Source organism: Pristiophorus japonicus, chromosome 4 (genome assembly GCF_044704955.1).
Source record: "Pristiophorus japonicus isolate sPriJap1 chromosome 4, sPriJap1.hap1, whole genome shotgun sequence".
NCBI lineage: Eukaryota > Metazoa > Chordata > Chondrichthyes > Pristiophoridae > Pristiophorus > Pristiophorus japonicus.
In genome coordinates, this window is record NC_091980.1 from 280836685 (window position 1) to 280856646 (window position 19962).

Sequence of the window (19962 nt, forward strand, 5' to 3'; positions counted from 1 at the left end):
AAGGATGAAATAGCAGCACATTTGGAAAGCAGTGACAGTATCAGACCAAGTCAGCATGGATTTATGAAAGTGAAATCATGCTTGACGAATCTTCTGGAATTTTTTGAGGATGTAACTGGCAGAGTGGACAAGGGAGAACCAGTGGATGTGGTGTATTTTGACTTTCAAAAGGCTTTTGACAAGGTCCCGCACAAGAGATTGGTGTGCAAAATCAAAGCGCATGATATTGGGGGTAATATACTGACATGGTTAGAGAACTGGTTGGCAGACAGGAAGCAGAGAGTCAGGATAAACGGGTCCTTTTCAGAATGGCAGGGAGTGACTAGTGGAGTGCCGCAGGGCTCAGTGCTGGGACCCCAGCTCTTTACAATATACATTAATGGTTTAGATGAAGGAATTGAGTGTAATATCTCCAAGTTTGCAGATGACACTAAACTGGGTGGCGGTGCGAGCTGTAAGGAGGATGCTAAGAGGCTGCAGGGGGACTTGGACAGGTTAGGTGAGTGGGCAAATGCATGGCAGATGCAGTATAATGTGGATAAATGTGAGGTTATCCACTTTGGGGGCAAAAACACAAAGGCAGAATATTTTCTGAATGGCGGCAGATTAGGAAAGGGGGAGGTGCAACGAGACCTGGGTGTCATGGTTCATCAGTCATTGAAAGTTGGCATGCAGGTACAGCAGGCGGTGAAGAAGGCAAATGGTATGTTGGCCTTCATAGCTAGGTGATTTGAGTCTCGGTGCAGGGAGGTCTTACTGCAGTTGTACAGGGCCTTGGTGAGGCCTCACCTGGAATATTGTGTTCAGTCTTGGTCTCCTAATCTGAGGAAGGATGTTCTTGCTATTGAGGGAGTGCAGCGAAGGTTCACCAGACTGATTCCCAGGTTGGCGGGATTTACATATGAGGAGAGACTGGGCCTTTATACACTGGAGTTTAGAAGGATGAGAGGGGATCTCATAGAAACTTATAAGATTCTATGAGACTGGACATGTTAGATGCGGGAAGAATGTTTCCGATGTTGGGGAGGTCCAGAACCAGGGGACACAGTCTTAGAATAAGGGGTAGGCCATTTCGGACTGAGATGAGGAGAAACTTCTTCACTCAGAGAGTTGTTAACCTGTGGAATTCCCTACCGCAGAGTTGTTGATGCCAGTTCATTGGATGTATTCAAGAGGGAGTTAGGTGTGACCCTTGCAGCTAAAGGGATCAAGAGGTATGGAGAGAAAGCAGGAAAGGGGTACTGAGGGAATGATCAGCCATGATCTTATTGAATGGTGGTGCAGGCTCGAGAGCCCGACTGGTCCACTCCTGCACCTATTTTCTATGTTTCTATGTTTCTGTGTTCTAGCTGCCGCAATGGATGTGGCAGCCCATCCTGCGAATTTCAGCTCTTTGTCTATTTTTTTCCACTGGGTCCGAAGTCGGTCATAATTTTGGTGGAAGTGGGGGTGGGGCGGATTGACCGTCACTAGCGGGGCGCAAGTGGGGCGAGAAAGAGTCTCCTCTGCTGTCTGTCATCAGCGCCGGGCTGATTCCATCATCACGCTGGCACGTCACCACATATCTCCCCTTTCGTTAAAGGGGAGAGCTGCTGCGAACTCTGCATTTATTTTAGTTAGGGCCACTGATTCACCAGGGAGGGTTTCGGCCAGGCCAGCAGCCTGGCACCCTAGAGGGGGTGCCAAGCTGCTTATTGGTGGCTCGGCCAAACCTGGGGGCTTAATTTTTGGGCCGACCTTGCAGCGCCACTTCCCCTTTAAGGGTGGCCGCACCACCAATCAACAAAGACCAACAAGGAGTGTACGACAGAAAAAGCTGTAGGGAGCACTGAACGGCGGCCGGTCGACCTTTACAGCTGAATTTTGCTTCCGGTGCAGGACCTTGGCGATGTGCATTCTAATGTTGCACTTAGGAGGCTTTGGCAGCAGCCGGACAGAAGTGGAGGGACTGGGGCAGATCTCCACACCACAACAAAAGCCCTGAGGTGAATTTACTGAGCGCCGGCCAGACCGCCGCAAGTTGGTGGCCATTCGGTACCGCCCCGTGGTCGTCACTTTCAGGCGGCCAGAGGACCTATCGGGAGGCTGAATTTCAGCACCTATACCTCTATTGATGAAGTCCAGGATCCCATAAGCCTTTTTAACTGCTTTCTCAACCTGCCCTGCCACCTTCAATGATTTATGCAGACATACGCCCAGGTCTCTCTGTTCGTACACCCACTTTAGGATTGTACCATTTAGCTTATATGTCCTCTCCTCATTCTTTCTACCAAAATACATCATCACACTTTTCTGCATTAAATTTCATCTGTCACATGTCCACCCATTGCACCAGCCTGTCTATGTCTTCCTGAAGTCTGTCACTCTCCTCCTCCCTGTTCACTATACTTCCAAGTTTTGTGTCATCTGCAAATTTTGAAATTGTGCCCTGTACATCCATGTCCAAGTCATTAATATCTATCAAGAAAAGCAGTGGTCCTAGAAACGACCCCTGGGGAACACCAATGTCTACCTTCCTCTAGTCCGAAAAACAACTGTTCACCACTACTCTCTATCTCCTGTCACTTAGCCACTTTCGTCTCCATGCTGCCACTTTCCCTTTTATTCCATGGGCTTCAATTTTGCTGGCAAGTTAATATTATGTGCCACTTTGTCGAACGTCTTTTGGAAATCCATGTACACTACACTAACCGCATTACATTCATCAACCCTCTCTGATACCTCATCAAAAAATTCAATCAAGTTGGTTAAACACAATTTGCCTTCATTGCATCTGTGTTGGCTTTCCTTAATTAATCCACCCCTATCCAAGTGACTGTTAATTTTGTCCCTGATTACTGTTTCTAATAGCTTCCCTGCTACCGAGGTAAAACTGACTGGCCTGTAGTTGCTGGGTTTATCTTTACTTGCTTTTTTGAACAATGGTGTAACATTTGCAATTCTCCAGTCCTCCGGCACTACCCCATATCTATGGAGGATTGGAATATTATAGCCAGTGCTTCCACAATTTCTGCCCACAATTCTCTCAGCATCAGAGGATGCATCCCATTTGTTCCTGATCATTTATCTACTTTAAGTACAGCCAGCATTTCTAATTACTCTTTATCAATTTTTACCCTATCAATTGTCTCTATTACCTCCTCCTTCACTCTGTCTATGGCAGCATCCTCTTCCTTGCTGAAGGCAGATGCAAAGTACTCATTTAGTATCTCAGCCATACCCTCTGCCTCCATGCACAGGTCTCCTTTTTGGTCCTTAATCGATCCCACCCCTCCTATTGCTTTTCTTATTATTATTTATATGCTTTTAGAATACTTTTGAATTACCATTTATGTTGGCTGCTATTCAATCCCTTGGGAGGACAGACGCACCAACATTAGCGTTCTTGACCAGGCCAACATCTCCAGCATTGAAGCACTGACCACACTTGATCAGCGTCGCTGGGCAGGCCACATCATTCGCATGCCAGACACTAGATTCCCAAAGCACGTGCTCTACTTGGAACTCCTTCATGGCAAATGAGCCAAAGGTGGGCCGAGGAAACATTACAAGGACACCCTGAAAGACTCCCTGAAAAAGTGCAACATCCCCACTGACACCTGGGAGTCCCTGGCCAAAGATCACCGCAAGTGGAGGAAGTGCATCCGGGAGGGCGCTGAATGCCTCGAGTCTCATCGCCGAGAGCATGCAGAAATCAAGCGCAGGTAGCAGAAAGAACGTGCGGCAACCCTGTCCCACCTGTGACAGGGACTGTGGCTCTCATATTGGACTGTTCAGCCACCTAAGGACTCATTTTAAGAGCGGAAGCAAGTCTTCCTCGATTCCGACGGACTACCTATGATGATGATGATGATGATATTCAATTCTCATACCCTTTCGGTGCCCCTCTTATTTTCTTTCAATGAGCATTTCTGGACATTCCCTTATTTCAATAGTGTTTCATATATTTGAATTAGAACATTCTTAAACGTCCATTTGCAATGAGTAGATGACAATATATCAATTAGGCAGAACCTGTTAGATCTCGACAAGATCAGTAAGGCAGTCTGCAAGATAGTATTTGTAAGCAGGAGCTAAGCTGCTATACATAAATACATTTGTAGTTGCAAAAGATACATGGAAAAAAAGTACCAACAGAGAGAAATGTTAGTAAGGATGAAGCAAGTATGGTATCAGAAGTGAGACTAGCATAATCATGTAAATCACGTTATATATGCTGTGATGAGAGAGATGGACTGAAGGAAGACATTTGTTTGGGGTAAACCACTTTGTTTCAATCCCAACTGCTCTATGTTTAAAAGGTGAAACTGGAGCATAGTAGAAAGCAACATATGCAGAAACCCCTGACCTTAAGGAACTCATTCCCTATGAGGAAGCAATGTTTGTGAGGAAGAGTTTAGAAGGCATAAGATGAGAGAAAGGGTTGCAAAGAAGGACAAACCTTTATGAACAGAGGATGCATGCTCCCTTGTTGGGTTGGAGAAGACTGCAGACGTAGGAAGGCAATGGGGACTTCTAGATGATGATGAGTGTTATGTATACATGTAAACCTCACCAAAATTTAAGATATGCCACTAGGGGGCACACCTGTGGGAGACCCAAGGGTCACCTGTGCACCCTGGGGCAAACAGGTATAAAAGGTGATTCACCATGCTCCTTCCCCATTCTCGAGTCTGAATAAAGAGACCAAGGTCACAATAGTTTGAGCTTGTGATATGTTCAGAATAAATCCACAGGACTATAACAATTTGGCGACGAGTAATGGATCACGAACGTTCACGCGGTAATGGCTGCTGTTAGTATTCTTGAGAGATTTTTTGAGGGTGATGATTGGGAAGCCTTCATTGAGCGCCTCGACCAGTACTTTGTGGCCGATTAATTGGACATGGCTGAAACAGAGATCAAGCGCAGGGTGATTCTCCTCACCATATGTGAGTCATTGGTATATGGCCTCCTTAAACATTTGCTGGCACCAGTCAAACTAACGGACAAATCTTACACAGAGCTGTGTACGCTGGCTAAGGAACACCTCAAGCCAAAGGAGATCATCCTGATGGCCAGGTACTGCTTTTACATGCACTGTTGCTCCGAGGACCAGAATGTGGCGAGTTTTATCGCCGACCTAAGATGGCTTGCGGGGCAATGCAACTTTGCAGGATCGTGAGAGAAAAGTTGTGGGACTTTGTCATGCTTGGAATTGGCCACGAGGTCATCCTTCACAAACTGCTGTCTGCCGAATCTCTAGATCTGAACAAGGCCATCACGATAGCCCAAGCCTTCATATCCACGAGCGATAACACGAAACAGATATCTTCACAGAATCAAAGCTCACCGGCAAGCACCGTGCATAAAATAATGTTTTCAGCAGGCAGAACGGCACAGGGCAGGGCCCACACGGTTGCAGAGGCCAGACCTAGGCCTAGAGTGACTCAGAGTCCGCCATGGGACATGAATGCATATCAATTAGCACCATGTTGGCGCTATGGGGGCAGTCATAGAGCTCATCAATGTCGATTCAAGCCCTATGTGTGCAAGAGCTGTGGAACAATGGGGCAACTCCAGCGAATGTGCAAATGATCTCTGACTCACCACATGGCAGAGTCAGGAGAGGATGACCGTTCTAGTGAGGACCACGATGAACGAGCAGGAGAGGCAACTGAACCTGAGGATGAAAAGGAAGTATATGGGATACATACTTTCACCACCAAAAGCCCTCCGATAATGTTAAAAGTTGAACTTAATGGCACTCCAGTCTCCATGGAACTAGACACAGGGGCGAGTCAATCAGTTATGAGCCAGAAGGCATTCGAGAGGCTGTGGAGAGATGAAGCACAGCGACCCAAACTGATCCCGATTCAGGCAAAGCTGCGCACCTACTCCAAGGAATTGATACTCGTTATTGGTAGTGCGGACTTAAGAGTATTCCATGAGGGAGCAGTGCATGATTTACCACTGTGGATTGTTTCAGGTAATGGGCCAACTCTGCTCGGCAGGAGGTGGATTGGGAAGATTCGATGGAACTGGGAAGACCTCTGTGTACCTTCTCCAGTGAACGACGTCTCCCTTTCTCAAAGGCTGAGCAAGTCCCCACCTTCAGCTGAACTAGGCTTCGAAGTGCAGATCCAATTGCAGATCCCCGAGGCACAGGCCGCTCATCACAATCACGAGGAGGTAAAGTTCAACCGAGCAGCGGTATAGGCGCGGTACCCACCACCCGAAGCCGATGACCTCTTCGCAACAATGGAAAAGGCTCTAGGTCAACCATGCGGAGTGGGACTCCAGCAGAAACAATCCAAATGCGTCTTCCCATTGTCAGAGGCAAAATACCTGGTGAGGAAGATCATGGCAGTCGGCATCACGGACACGGACGAGAGGACATCCAGACCATGGGCGAAGGTGCGTCTAGACCACGGGACAAGAGAGCGTCCAGATCACGGGATGAGAGAGCGTCCAGACCACGGGAGGTTGCTGCGACAGAACGGAGGGATGTGTCGCCCAGCAAGGAAGACGATTGGGTTTGCGGCAAAGGTAAAGGGGCGTCCGCTGAGAAGGCCAGGAACCCACTACGCTCCAATAAATTGTGTGCATTATGTAACCCTTGGGAGAGGTCTTTTGCAGCCAATGATGTACCATTATATGGGGTTGGGGTTACCTTACAACAAGCCAAAGTAGCGGGAGAACCCCAACCAGTTGTATATATATCTAACAAAGTATTCGTAGGAAGTGAGATGTTACCGCACGGGGTCGGGAGTGTTGTGCAGCAAGCAAAAGTAGCAGGTGAGCCCCAAACGATTGAACATGTACCCAATAAGTTAAACAAAGCAGCAGCCTGTATTCACGGGACTAAATGATGGAATCAATTATTAAGGATGTCATAGCAGTGCATCTGGAAAATGGTGACATGATAGGTCCAAGTCAGCATGGATTTGTGAAAGGGAAATCATGCTTGACAAATCTTCTGGAATTTTTTGAGGATGTTTCCAGTAAAGTGGACAAAGGAGAACCAGTTGATGTGGTATATTTGGACTTTCAGAAGGCTTTCGACAAGGTCCCACACAAGAGATTAATGTGCAAAGTTAAAGCACATGGGATTGGGGGTAGTGTGTTTGACGTGGATTGAGAACTGGTTGTCAGACAGGAAGCAAAGAGTAGGAGTAAACGGGTACTTTTCAGAATGGCAGGCAGTGACTAGTGGGGTGCCGCAAGGTTCTGTGCTGGGGCCCCAGCTGTTTACATTGTACATTAATGATTTAGACGAGGGGATTAAATGCAGTATCTCCAAATTTGCGGATGACACTAAGTTGGGTGGCAGTGTGAGCTGCGAGGAGGATGCTATTAGGCTGCAGAGTGACTTGGATAGGTTAGGTGAGTGGGCAAATGCATGGCAGATGAAGTATAATGTGGATAAATGTGAGGTTATCCACTTTGGTGGTAAAAACAGAGAGACAGACTATTATCTGAATGGTGACAGATTAGGAAAAGGGAAGGTGCAACGAGACCTGGGTGTCATGGTACATCAGTCATTGAAGGTTAGCATGCAGGTACAGCAGGCGGTTAAGAAAGCAAATGGCATGTTGGCCTTCATAGCGAGGGGATTTGAATACAGGGGCAGGGAGGTGTTGCTACAGTTGTACAGGGCCTTGGTGAGGCCACACCTGGAGTATTGTGTACAGTTTTGGTCTCCTAACTTGAGGAAGGACATTCTTGCTATTGAGGGAGTGCAGCGAAGATTCACCAGACTGATTCCCGGGATGGCGGGACTGACCTATCAAGAAAGACTGGATCAACTGGGCTTGTATTCACTGGAGTTCAGAAGAATGAGAGGGGACCTCATAGAAACGTTTAAAATTCTGATGGGTTTAGACAGGTTAGATGCAGGAAGAATGTTCCCAATGTTGGGGAAGTCCAGAACCAGGGTTCACAGTTTGAGGATAAGGGGTAGGCCATTTAGGACCGAGATGAGGAGAAACTTCTTCACCCAGAGAGTGGTGAACCTGTGAAATTCTCTACCACAGAAAGTAGTTGAGGCCAATTCACTAAATATATTCAAAAGGGAGTTAGATGAAGTCCTTACTACTCGGGGGATCAAGGGTTATGGCGAGAAAGCAGGAAGGGGGTACTGAAGTTTCATGTTCAGCCATGAACTCATTGAATGGCGGTGCAGGCTAGAAGGGCTGAATGGCCTGCTCCTGCACCTATTTTCTATGTTTCTATGTTTCTATGTTTCTATGTTTCTAAAGAGATGTACCAAAGAGTGTCCCAATATGTGCTCGAGTCAGACAAGCTGCTCATCCCACAAGCTTGGGAGAGCAGAGGCACCATTATCGATGCATTGTTTCAAGAAGGTCTAACACTGTCTGTGGGTGTAGCATGATCCACCACAGGCCAGGCACTGAGAACGGCACTAATGCCCTCAGTTGGCCACCGTTGCCCACCACTGAGGTGGAAACGGCACAGCCTGCAGACCGACTCAAGGTTGTGGATGTTATGTCTTGGATAAAGGGGCAGATTAGATACTGCAAGCTCAAAGTAAGTTTGACCATAGTCCTTTATTACAGATCTCAGAGTGCTTCTCCAGCCTGTGAGGCCTCCTTATATACACGTGCTCCCAAGGGATTGTGGGATCCCTTGGGACTCCACGTGATAAGCCCTCTGGTGGTTAGACATGGCAATTACAGGTTTACATACATAACAGTGGAAAGCGAGGGGTTAACCATAACAGCCCCCCAGTTTAGGACCTGGACCAGCCAGGATCCCACGTTAACGCCTGCCAAAGCTGAACTGCTAGACGGGATGTGGCAACCTATCCTTCGCAGAGACGAAAGACCCACCCCCACGCTGCAAAGTAAGGCAGGGCAGCTACACACAGTCGGTGGTCCGGGGCCCAGGGACCACGGGGACCACTAGGCCTCCCGCCACTACCGAAAGTCTCAAGGCCATTGTGGCCATCCTGGTCTTGCTCGACCTCAGGGTCAGCAACAATAGCCCGGAGCAGGCAGCCCAAATCACTAAACCAAGCACCACGCGTGTCACGGTAGACTCCCTATAGACCTGGCTATCCTGGGTGCTATGCAGTCACCAGACAGAATCACTCAGAACCGAGCTTTCTGCATGCCTTCAGCAGAGAATGCACCATAAGTGCACGGCCCCCCCCACGCGACATCAGAATAAGTGATGTAGACCATGTTCAGGGCCCCAGTTTGGCCTCTCGCAGCGCATTAGCCAAGGGGGGCAATGGAGTGTATGGGATGAAAATGGAGCGTTTGATTGTGAAATCAATTACCGGGCTAATGCGTAAAACAGTTGGACAAGACCAAACTGCGAACCACAGATAACCAGGAACCACCGTGAAAGGACCTGGCCCCCAGTGACCCACTAACGCGATCAACCTCGCTGTGGACCACGAGGATGAAGCCACCATGTCAGGACTTCAACCCAGGCGATCGACCGAGGGACGCGGGAAGCCAGATCACCTCAACTTACAAATAACTTGCACATAAGATTTTGGGGGGGGGGAGTGATGTTATGTATGTATGTGAACCTTACCAAAATGTAAGACTTGCCACTAGGTGGCACACCTGTGGGAGACCTAAGGGTCACCTGTGCACCCTGGGGCATGCAGGTATAAAAGGTGATTCACCATGCTGCTTCCCCATTCTGGAGTCTGAATAAAGAGACCAAGGTCACAACAGTTTGAGCTTGCAATATAGTCCTGTGGATTTATTCTGAACATAACAAATGAGGATTTTGAATTCAATGTGTTTGGGACAGGAGAGCCAATGGAAATAGATGATATCACTTCACAGCCAATTATACATTTGAAGTGTAGTCACTGTTCACTGAGTCTCAGTTGTAGAAATTGAAACCGATAAATTAATATATTAAAATAATCTAGCTTTGATGGTGATATCATTGCAATTTAGCTACAAAGCATCCTGGTCACTCCAGCAGTGGCAGGAACTTTATATTTAGTTCTTTCATATCAAATGCGACCCAACAAAAACGGTAGATCAAAGCAAATGGGAGCTTAATTGCCTTTTGTTTTATCTGCTTCCTCATGTAGCTACAATATAAACCAATTATTACTTTCCCCTGCAAGTGCAGGAACCAATGTCTGTATCAGGTACAGCCAATCTTTTCCAGATGCACACAATGGTAAATGGATAAGCACTTGGTTCCTTGAGGCTCTCGACATGGAGTCCCATGGTAACTTTCTTCAAGGGGATGTGAATGATTGTATTATGAAGCATGGTTGAGAAACAGTGTAAGGATGTATCCTCAGAGAGCTGAAAATTGATCTGATCAAAGGAGGCAACTGCTCACATGGGTTATAAATCCCATGCTAAAGTTCCTGAGATATAGGCCACATTTCAGGTAGTTAAACACACTATTAAATGATCTACAGCAAATCAACGACTTGGAAAGAAGAGTATTTTATTTACCAGCCCATATTTCATCCTGAATATCTCCTCTTTCCAGCCGTCTCTCTACCTAGAGGATTCCCCCTGCTACCAGAGAGGTGACATCTAAGTATATGTCCCATCAGGATCCCTTGGCTTCCAGCTATCTCAAACTTCTTAGATTGCAAGCCAGAAATTCTCTTTAGGATGTGGGCCAGAAATACTGTACCTCCATCCTTCTGAATTGTTTCAAATGGGAGAGAGAGATTTCAATTAAAGATGTGGTCTACTCCTTTTATCTTGTTATGCTCTAGTTGATGTAATGATGGAATAGCATTTATATGTGGGTAGCAGCATGCTATGGGTGGACTTTAATGTCTAAAAATTTTCTGGAAGTGTGGCGCCCACCATGTTGGGAAAGGCCAAACAATTGTAAGTTGCCCGCAGCCTGAAATGTCGATTTGAGGCCCTCAATGCAAGATTAGTTTGACCTGAGGCAGCTGGCGCTCACACCTCAGTGATCGTAGCCACCGTTAACCCCTATCCTGACGATCGCCGCCACTCCCTACCCCCCGCCTGCCAATTGGCACCTCTACCTCTGAGCCAGAAACCCCCGCCCACCTTTTCCCAGTCGGCCTCCCTCCTTCACGTACCCGTACGTTCAGGTGCAACGACAACAACAACTTGCATTTATATAGCACCTTTAATGTAGTAAAATGTCCCAAGGCACTTCACAGGAGTGTTATAAGACAAAAAAAAATAATTTGACTCTGAGACAGATGAGATGAAATTACGGCAGATCAAAGAGAGGTAGGTTTTAAGGATCGTCTTAAAGGAGGAAAGAGAGGTAGAGAGATGGGAAGCTTAGGGAGGGAGTTCCAGAGCTTACTGCCTAGGCAGCTAAAGGCATGGCCGCCAATGGTTGAGCTATTATAACCAGAGATGCTCAAGAGGGCAGAATTTGAGGAGCGCAGATAACTCGGGGCTGAAGGAGATTACAGAGATAGGGAGGGGCGAGGCCATGGATCAATTCCTATGACCCCGCCCACCCAAATATGGGGTGTTTGCCCGAATTGCCAGGACTCAAAGTTTCAAATATTTGAAACCTACACAATTAAAAGTTATTTATCCACATTACCCCGGGCAGAGATTACAGGCCAAATGTGCTCCATGAAGCAACTTACGAAACAACAGCCCCTTCCATTTATAAGCACATTTAACAGCTCAATGCTTCAGAAAGGCTTGAAGAAAAAGAATGGTCGCTGTGTCAAAGAAGGATGAATTATGAGGATCTTAACAGAGGAAATGGAGATGGAGAGGCAGAGGGGTTGCGGGAGGGAATTCCAGAGAATAGGGTCGAGGTGGATGAAGTTACAGCTGTCAATGGCGAGGCAAAGATAAAGGAGGATGCACAAGATGCCTGAGTCTGTGAGAGGTGTAGGGTTGGAGGAGCAGGCTGGAGTTACACACCTAGGGCGGGGCGAGGCCATGAAGGGATTGAAACACAAGGGAACATGGGGAAAATATATGGTGGCAAATTAGGTGTAGCTACATGTTTATTAACAGTAAAGGCAGCACAATGCATCCAGTCTTATAGGATTATACAACAAACATCTTAAATAGGCTGCGTCTAAAAAAAAAATACTTTGGTAGGAAGAGAAAAACAGAATATTTTTTAAATGGTGAGTAACTATTAAATGTTGCTGTTGAAAGAGATTTGGGTGTCCTTGTACAGGAAACACAAAAGGTTAACATGCAAACAATTTGAAAGTCTTATTACAATTGTACAGGGCTTTGGAGAGATCACACCTGGAGTTCTGTGCACAGTTTTGCTCTCCTTATCTGAGGAAGGACATATTTTCCTTAGAGGCGGTGCAACGCAGGTTCACTAGATTGATGAGGAGAAATTAAATAGTTTCATCATCATCATAGGCAGTCCCTCGGAGTCGAGAATGACTTTCTTTCACTCTAAAAGTGAGTTCACATGTGGCTAAAGGGTCCAATGCGGGACCTACAGTCTCTGTCACAGGTGGGGCAGACAGTGTTTGAAGGAAGGGGGTGGTGAGGAGCCTGAGTTGATGCACATTCCTTCCCCTGTCTGCCTTTGGTTTCTGCTTGCTTTTGGCGATGAGACTCGAAGTGCTCAATGCCCTCCCGGATGCTCTTCCTCCACTTTCGGCCAGGGGTTCCCAGGTGCCGGTGGGGATGTTGCACTTTATCAAGGAAGCTTTGAGGGAGACCTTGAAGCATTTCCTCTGCTCATCTGGTGCTCGCTTGCCTTGACGAAGCTCCGAGTAGAGCGTTTGCTTTGGGAGTCTTGTGTTGGGCATGCGGACGATGTGGCCTGCCCAACGGAGCTGATTAAGCGTGGTCAGTGCTTCAATGCTGGGGATGTTGGCATGAGCGACAACACTGATGTTGGTGCGTTTATCCTCCCAATGGATTTGCAGGATGTTGCGGAGGCAGCGCTGGCGGTACTTCTCCAGCATTTTGAGAAGTCTGCTGTATATAGTCCACATCTCAGGGCCTTACACTAAACATCCGTAAGACAAAGGTCCTCCACCAACCTGACCCCGCCACACAGCACTGCCCCCCCAGTCATCAAAATCCACTGTGCGGCCTTGGACAACATGGACCATTTTCCATACCTCAGGAGCCTACTATCAGCAAGGGCAGACATTGATGATGAGATTCAACACCGCCTCCAGTGCGCCAGCGCAGCCTTCAGTCGCCTGAGGAAAAGAGTATTTGAAGACCAGGACCTCAAATCTGGCACCAAGCTTATGGTCTACAGGGCAGTAGTGATACCTGCTCCACCGAAAGTTCTCTGTAGACGATGGAAGTAGACATCGACAGGGTCCCAGTTTCCATGCAGATTGACACAGAGGCGAGTCAGTCTGTGATGAGCCAAACGACCTTTGAAAAAATTTGGATGAATCCCGTCACTCGACCAAAACTGTCTCCTGTCCGGGCGCAGCTGCTCACCTACACCAAAGGTAAAATCCAAATCCTTGGCAACGTGGACGTCCAGGTCTCCCAGGGCGGCATGTTGAACAAACTCCCACTGTAGATCATTGCCGGAGATGGTCCCACACTGCAGGAAAGGAATTGGTTGAACCCGGTCCAAATCAGTCGAAGTGGCGACGGCTTCTGGGCTCCAGCAATCGACATTGAACATAGATTCATCGCTGCATCTAGAGATTCCACTGTCTAGCTCGACTGCACGGTGAAATCTCCAGGACCACACCATGGCCAAATGTCGAGGGCCGAAAACCCACACACCACCTTCCGGGCCGGGGTAGGACTCCAAGAGGTGAACATCATCAAAAGAAGTGGATTCCCGGCGTCCATGGCTGAACCTGAGGAAGAAAAGATCACCACAGCCTACCTGGAGGAGAGCCAGAAGATGGCTGCCACACCACGAGGAGAAAAACCTAAAATCCAAATGACTGCAACTAGACCATGAGGGGCAGCATTGGAGGAGCATCACGTGACACCAAGTGGCCAATCGAATTTGAAAGCTCCCTTAAAGGAGACTGGTAACCAAAACAATTTAAAGGGACGACTTAAAGATGACAGCGACTTTAAAGCTAAAAATACAGTAAAAGGGTGTAAGTATGATAATGTAACCATGAATTGTGAAGTTGAAGTAACTAATGTGAAAAATGAAATGAATGCTTGTGTAAGTAAGGTTAAGAACAAGTTTGTTATGTGTGATGATTATGGCAGAGAGTTTGAAATGCCTAATATAACCATGTCTGGTGAGACCATGATACCAAAAAGTGGTGCAAATGCTGTTGTTAACAATGTAAAGGCAGTCAATAATGTAGACTTGACTATGTATGACCAGAGCCGTGGTGTCATGTGTACATGTAAACACTGTTAAAGGACACTGGGTTCTACAGGGATCATGCAAATGCTAGAGGAATCCTCCCATGGGAGACCCCCAGGTCCAGCTGGCTACCAGAACATGTAGCCTGGAGCTTTGGAACTAGTGTGATGCTCCAGGAAGGACACACACACACCCAGTGGGAACAGACCCAGTACAGGGAAAGTAGTCAATGGGCAGCACAGCCACCACCACTGGAAACCTGCCCCAGACCAGCCCTACATCTGCTGGAGCGAGAGGCCAATACCCTCCAGCTTTCCTGGCAAACCCTGGGATGACCAGACTCTCACCCCAGTTGGAGGACAAGGAGCCCACACAGTGCTATGGCCCTGCCCACCACCACACAACTACCCACATCACAGAGTATGCACCCTACCCATTGCTGCAATGGCTATCCCACTGAGGGATCCCACAACAGTGAACATAAGAACATAAGAATTAGGAACAGGAGTAGGCCATTTAGACCCTCGAGTCTGCTCCAGGCTACATGTTCTGGTAGCCAGCTGGACCTGGGGGTCTCCCACAGGAGGATTCCTCTTGCATTTGCATGATCCCTGTAGAACCCAGTGGCATCCACATGGTCTGTGTGTGAAAGGGGGTAAATGTATGAGGTCAGCCTCAAGTATAGGGATCATACCTGACACCCACACAACCCTCACTACATCTATCACCCACACAACCCTCACCACAACCTCCCATAACCCACAACTGATCACCTCCCCAGGTCATTACAATAAGGACTTGAAAAATGCTTAAAGAGGAATGTTGTTATGTATACTTGTTTGTATTGTTATATGATGTTTGTAATACTGAATGTACCTTACACTGTACATACCTTACTGTACACCAGAGTGTGCTGCTGCTGGAGACCTAAGGGTTACCTACACACTGCAGGTAACCCAGTGTAAAAGGGAGCTCACAGCTTGGTGTCCTGACTTGAGGAGCTGTCTACACAGTTTAAGTACCATACCCTGCCTCGTGGAGTCATTACCAAAGGTGCCTGCATACACTACAGAAGGGATGAGCCTGGATCTAGCCTGGAGGTGGCGACTAGATTACCATTAGTTCTATAGTTTAGTTCCACTCCAGCATAGAGCTCGCTGAGGGTGAGATAAAATATTGCAGCGAGGAAGATCGAGAAGAGCGTTGGTGCGATGATGTAGCCTTGCTCGACCCCGGTCCGGACGTTGATTGGGTCTGTGGTGGATCTGTTGGTCAGGATCACGGCTTGCATGTCATCGTGGAGCAGGCGGAGGATGGTGACAAACTTTTGAGGGCAGCCGAAGTGAGGGAGGACGCTCCACAATCCTTCATGGTTGACAGTGTCAAAGGCCTTTGTGAGGTAAAAGAAGGCCATGTACAAGGGTTGGTGCTGTTCCCTGCATTTCTCTTGTAGTCGAGAAACAAAGATGCAGCGGGATGCAATTAAAAAGCGCGAGTGGGGCCCCAGTGTTTAGGCTTATACTGTCTGGACTATAGAAGAACAAGAGGTGATTTTATTGAAACATGGAGGGCCGTGGATGCTGAGTCGTTGCGTATATTCAAGGCTGAGATGGATAGATATTTGAACTCTAGGGAAATCAAGGGATATGGGGATCATGTGGAATTGTGAAATTGAGATTGAAGATCAGCTATGAACTTAACATAGCGTTATGCTCGCTATTTCAAATCTGCAGTGGCAGCTTCAAGGTGGGAATCATTTATAGAATCATTTTATATAATTTTTGCACAAACAGCTTTAGGGTTTTATTTTTCCTCTCTGGCTATGTAAATTATTAACAAATCACAACTGGAAACAGCAGGAAGATGAAGTATTATTAATTGCATTTTATATGATGTTTCCCCTGCTTACATTTTGGAAACGCTGCAAGGTTTTGTAAAGATTTTGGCTGAAAAATAATAGTTTATATGTTGTTCTGATGAAGACTATGTTGACACAATGAAAGTAACCTAGCACAAAATATAAAAACAGATAGCAAGAGTTTCTATAGGTATATAAAAAGGAAAAGAGTGGCTAAAGTAAAAGTTGGTTCCTTAAAGGATGAGACTGGGGAACTAGTAATGGGGAACATGGAGATGGCAGAAACTCTAAACAAATATTTTGTATCAGTCTTTACAGTAGAGGACACTAACAATATTCCAACAGTGGATAGTCAAGGGACTATAGAGGGGGAGGAACTTAACACAATCACAATCACTAAGGAGGTGGTACTCAGTAAGATATGACAAAGGCAGATAAATCTCCTCGACCTGATGGCTTGCATCCTAGTGTCTTAAGAGAAGTAGCAGCAGGGATTGTGGATGCATTGGTTGCAATTTACCAAAATTCCCTGGTTCTGGGAGGTCTGGAAAACTGCAAATGTAACGCCCCTATTTAAAAAAGGAGGCAGAGAAAAAGCAGGAAACTATAGACCAGTTAGCCTAACATCTGTGGTTGGGAAAATGTTGGAGTTCATTATTAAAGAAGCAGTAGCAGGACATTTGGATAAGCAAAATTCGATCAGGCAGAGTCAGCATGGATTTATGAAGGGGAAGTCATGTTTGACAAATTTGCTGGAGTTAACGAACAGGTTGGATAAAGGGGAACCAGTGGATGTGGTGTATTTGGACTTCCAGAAAGCATTTGACAAGGTGCCACATAAAAGGTTACTGCACAAGATAAAAATTCACGGGGTTGGGAATAATATATTAGCATGGATAGAGAATTGGCTAACTAACAGAGAATAGAGAGTCAGGATAAATGGTTTATTCTTTGGTTGGCAACCAGTAACTAGTGGGGTGCCGCAGGGATCAGTGCTGGGACCCCAACTATTTACAATCTATATTAATGACTTGGAAGAAGGGACTGAGTGTAATGTAGCCAAGTTTGCTGACGATACAAAGATGGGAGGTAAAGCAATGTGTGAGGAGGACACAAAAAAATCTGCAAAAGGACATAGACAGACTCAGTGAGTGGGTAAAAATTTGGCAGATGGAGTATAATATTGGAAAGTGTGAGGTCATGCACTTTGGCAAAAAAAAATCAAAGAACAAGTTATTATTTAAATGGAGAAAGATTGCAAAGTGCCGCAGTACAGCGGGATCTGGGGGTACTTGTGCATGAAACACAAAAGGATAGTATGCAGGTACAGCAAGTGATCAGGAAAGCCAATAGTATCTTGGCCTTTATTACACAGGGGATGGAGTATAAAAGCAGGGAAGTGTTGCTACAGCTATACAAGGTATTGGTGAGGCCACACCTGGAATACTGCATGCAGATTTGGTTTCCATATTTAGGAAAGGATATACTTGCTTTGGAGGCAGTTCAGAGAAGGTTCACTAGGTTGATTCTGGGGATGAGGGAGTTGACTTATGAGGAAAGGTTGAGTAGGTTGAGCCTCTACTCATTGGAATTCAGAAGAATGAGAGGTGATCTTATCGAAACGTATAAGATTATGAGGGGGCTTGACAAGGTGGATGCAGAAAGGATGTTTCCACTGATGGGGGAGACTAGAACTAGAGGGCATGATCTTAGAATAAGGGGCCACTCATTTAAAACTGAGATGAGGAGGAATTTCTTTTCTCTGATTGTTGTAAATCTGTGGAATTTGCTGCCTCAGAGAGCTGTGGAAGCTGTGACATTGAATAAAGTTAAGACAGAAATAGACAGTTTCTTGAACGATAAGGGCATAAGGGGTTATGTGGAGCGGGCGGGGAAGTGGAGCTCAGTCCATGATCAGATCAGCCATGATCTTATTGAATGGCGGAGCAGGCTCGAGGGGCCGTACAGCCTACTCCTGTTCCTATTTCTTATGTTCTTTTGTTGATGCTTTGCCTAATTACTTTCTTGCAGGGAGGAATTATTAAATTGGCAACTGCTTCAGATGGTTAGCAGTGCATTGTACTGTCTCGGTCACTAGCGTAACATTAAAACATTATTTATTGAATCAAGATGCAAAAAAATTACCTTTGACCAGCACATTGGGCCAATGTTGCTGAATGAATCAACTAATTGTACAAAGGTGTCAATGTTGCTTCCAGACAGTTTGTCATGTTTTTTGTACTCCGTATCAGCCTGGGCTCACTTGATAGAACTCTCACCTCTGAGTCAGAAGGTTGTGGATTCAAGTTCCCCTCCAGTGTAGACTGACACTCCACTGCAGTCTCCACTGCACTTTCAGAGGTGCTCTCATTTGGATGAGAAACTGAGGTCCTGTTTGCCCTCCCAGATGGACGTAAAATATCCTACAGCACTATTTAAAAAAGCTGGGGAGTTTTCCTCAGTGACCTGACCAATAGTTATCCCTCAATCAACATCACTAAAACAGATTATCTGGTCATTATCACATTGCTGTTTGTGGGAGCTTGCTGTGCGCAAATTGGCTGTCGCGTTTCCCACATTACTGACTACACTCCAAAAGTACTTCATTGGCCGTAAAGCATTTTGAGACGTCCGGTGATCGTGAAAGGCTCTATATAAATGTAAGTCTTTCCTACTTTCTTTGTATAAATACAAGTTGTTGTTGTTACGGGTGGACATGTGGAAGCTGATCCCATGTCTGCAGATGATGCCACCAAAGGTCAGCATGTAGACGAGCAAGGGGCCAAGGACGCAAGTAGGTAGATGAGAAGCAGGGGGTGGCCCGAACTCTGGAAGGGGGTGGTGGGGTGGTGGGGGGGGGTGAAGCAGCAGTGACCCAGGCTGGTCTCATGGAACCTGGAGGAGCAGTCAACAAAACATGATCCTCTTTGTCTGGACCGCATGCAGATGCTGGTTGGGGCGTGCATGGAGTATACTCCACCCAGTTTAGCATCTTAAATAGGCCTACCACCTGACTCTGGGGGCTGCTCCAGTCGCTCAGCGGTAGGTGCCCACACAACCTCATCATGGCTGCAGCGACGGTGGCGATGAGCTCATCGGTCATTGGCTGCCATTTTCTACCGACCCAATCTCCGCCGGGCGGAAGGCCTGAAAAGTCAGCCCAGTGTGTCTGTGAACTAGAATGCATCATTTTCAATGTAATCATTCAACAGTTTCTGGGGGCTGGGGAGCAGGGGCGGGGGGCGGTGGATGTGGGGGTGACAGGGCGGTATTCCTCCTGGATTCCCCTAGAAACAGAAGCACAAACTTTATGCCTTCAACATTTGGATTTTCCCTTCATGCTTTCAGGTGTTTTTTTTTTTCTCTCCAATACAAATGAAAGAATCTTTTGTACACTCACAGCTGAAGTCACAAAACTTGCCCGACTACTTACTTTCACATGCCAAAGGCTTAGAATCAGGCCAGCTGTCAGCTCTTGCCCAGTTTCTGCTACTTTTCTAGGCTGGAATGTCTGTAACAAGAAAATGTGATAGAGAAGCATAAGAGCCATGTGACAGTGATTGAATCTACCAGTAACTTTCTGTTAATACTGAAACTATTGGATTCCATATTGTGGATATGGATTTTAACATTGTTGTTGAAGTGTAAAGTTTATTTTCCTTTGAGGAGGGAGATGCGTCAATCAGTGTAACTTTGTATCCATAGCTAAGTACAGGAAGAGCCGTGACTGTTCCCCTTTGACCTGGAGCAGGCCGTTATGATCGAGAGCCGCATGCAGTTTAATTGAAATGAAACAACGGGCGGATCTTTCGAAGGCCCTGCACTACTGGTGGGGTGTCGCATGCAGCGGGATGCTTGTTGGGAAATGATTA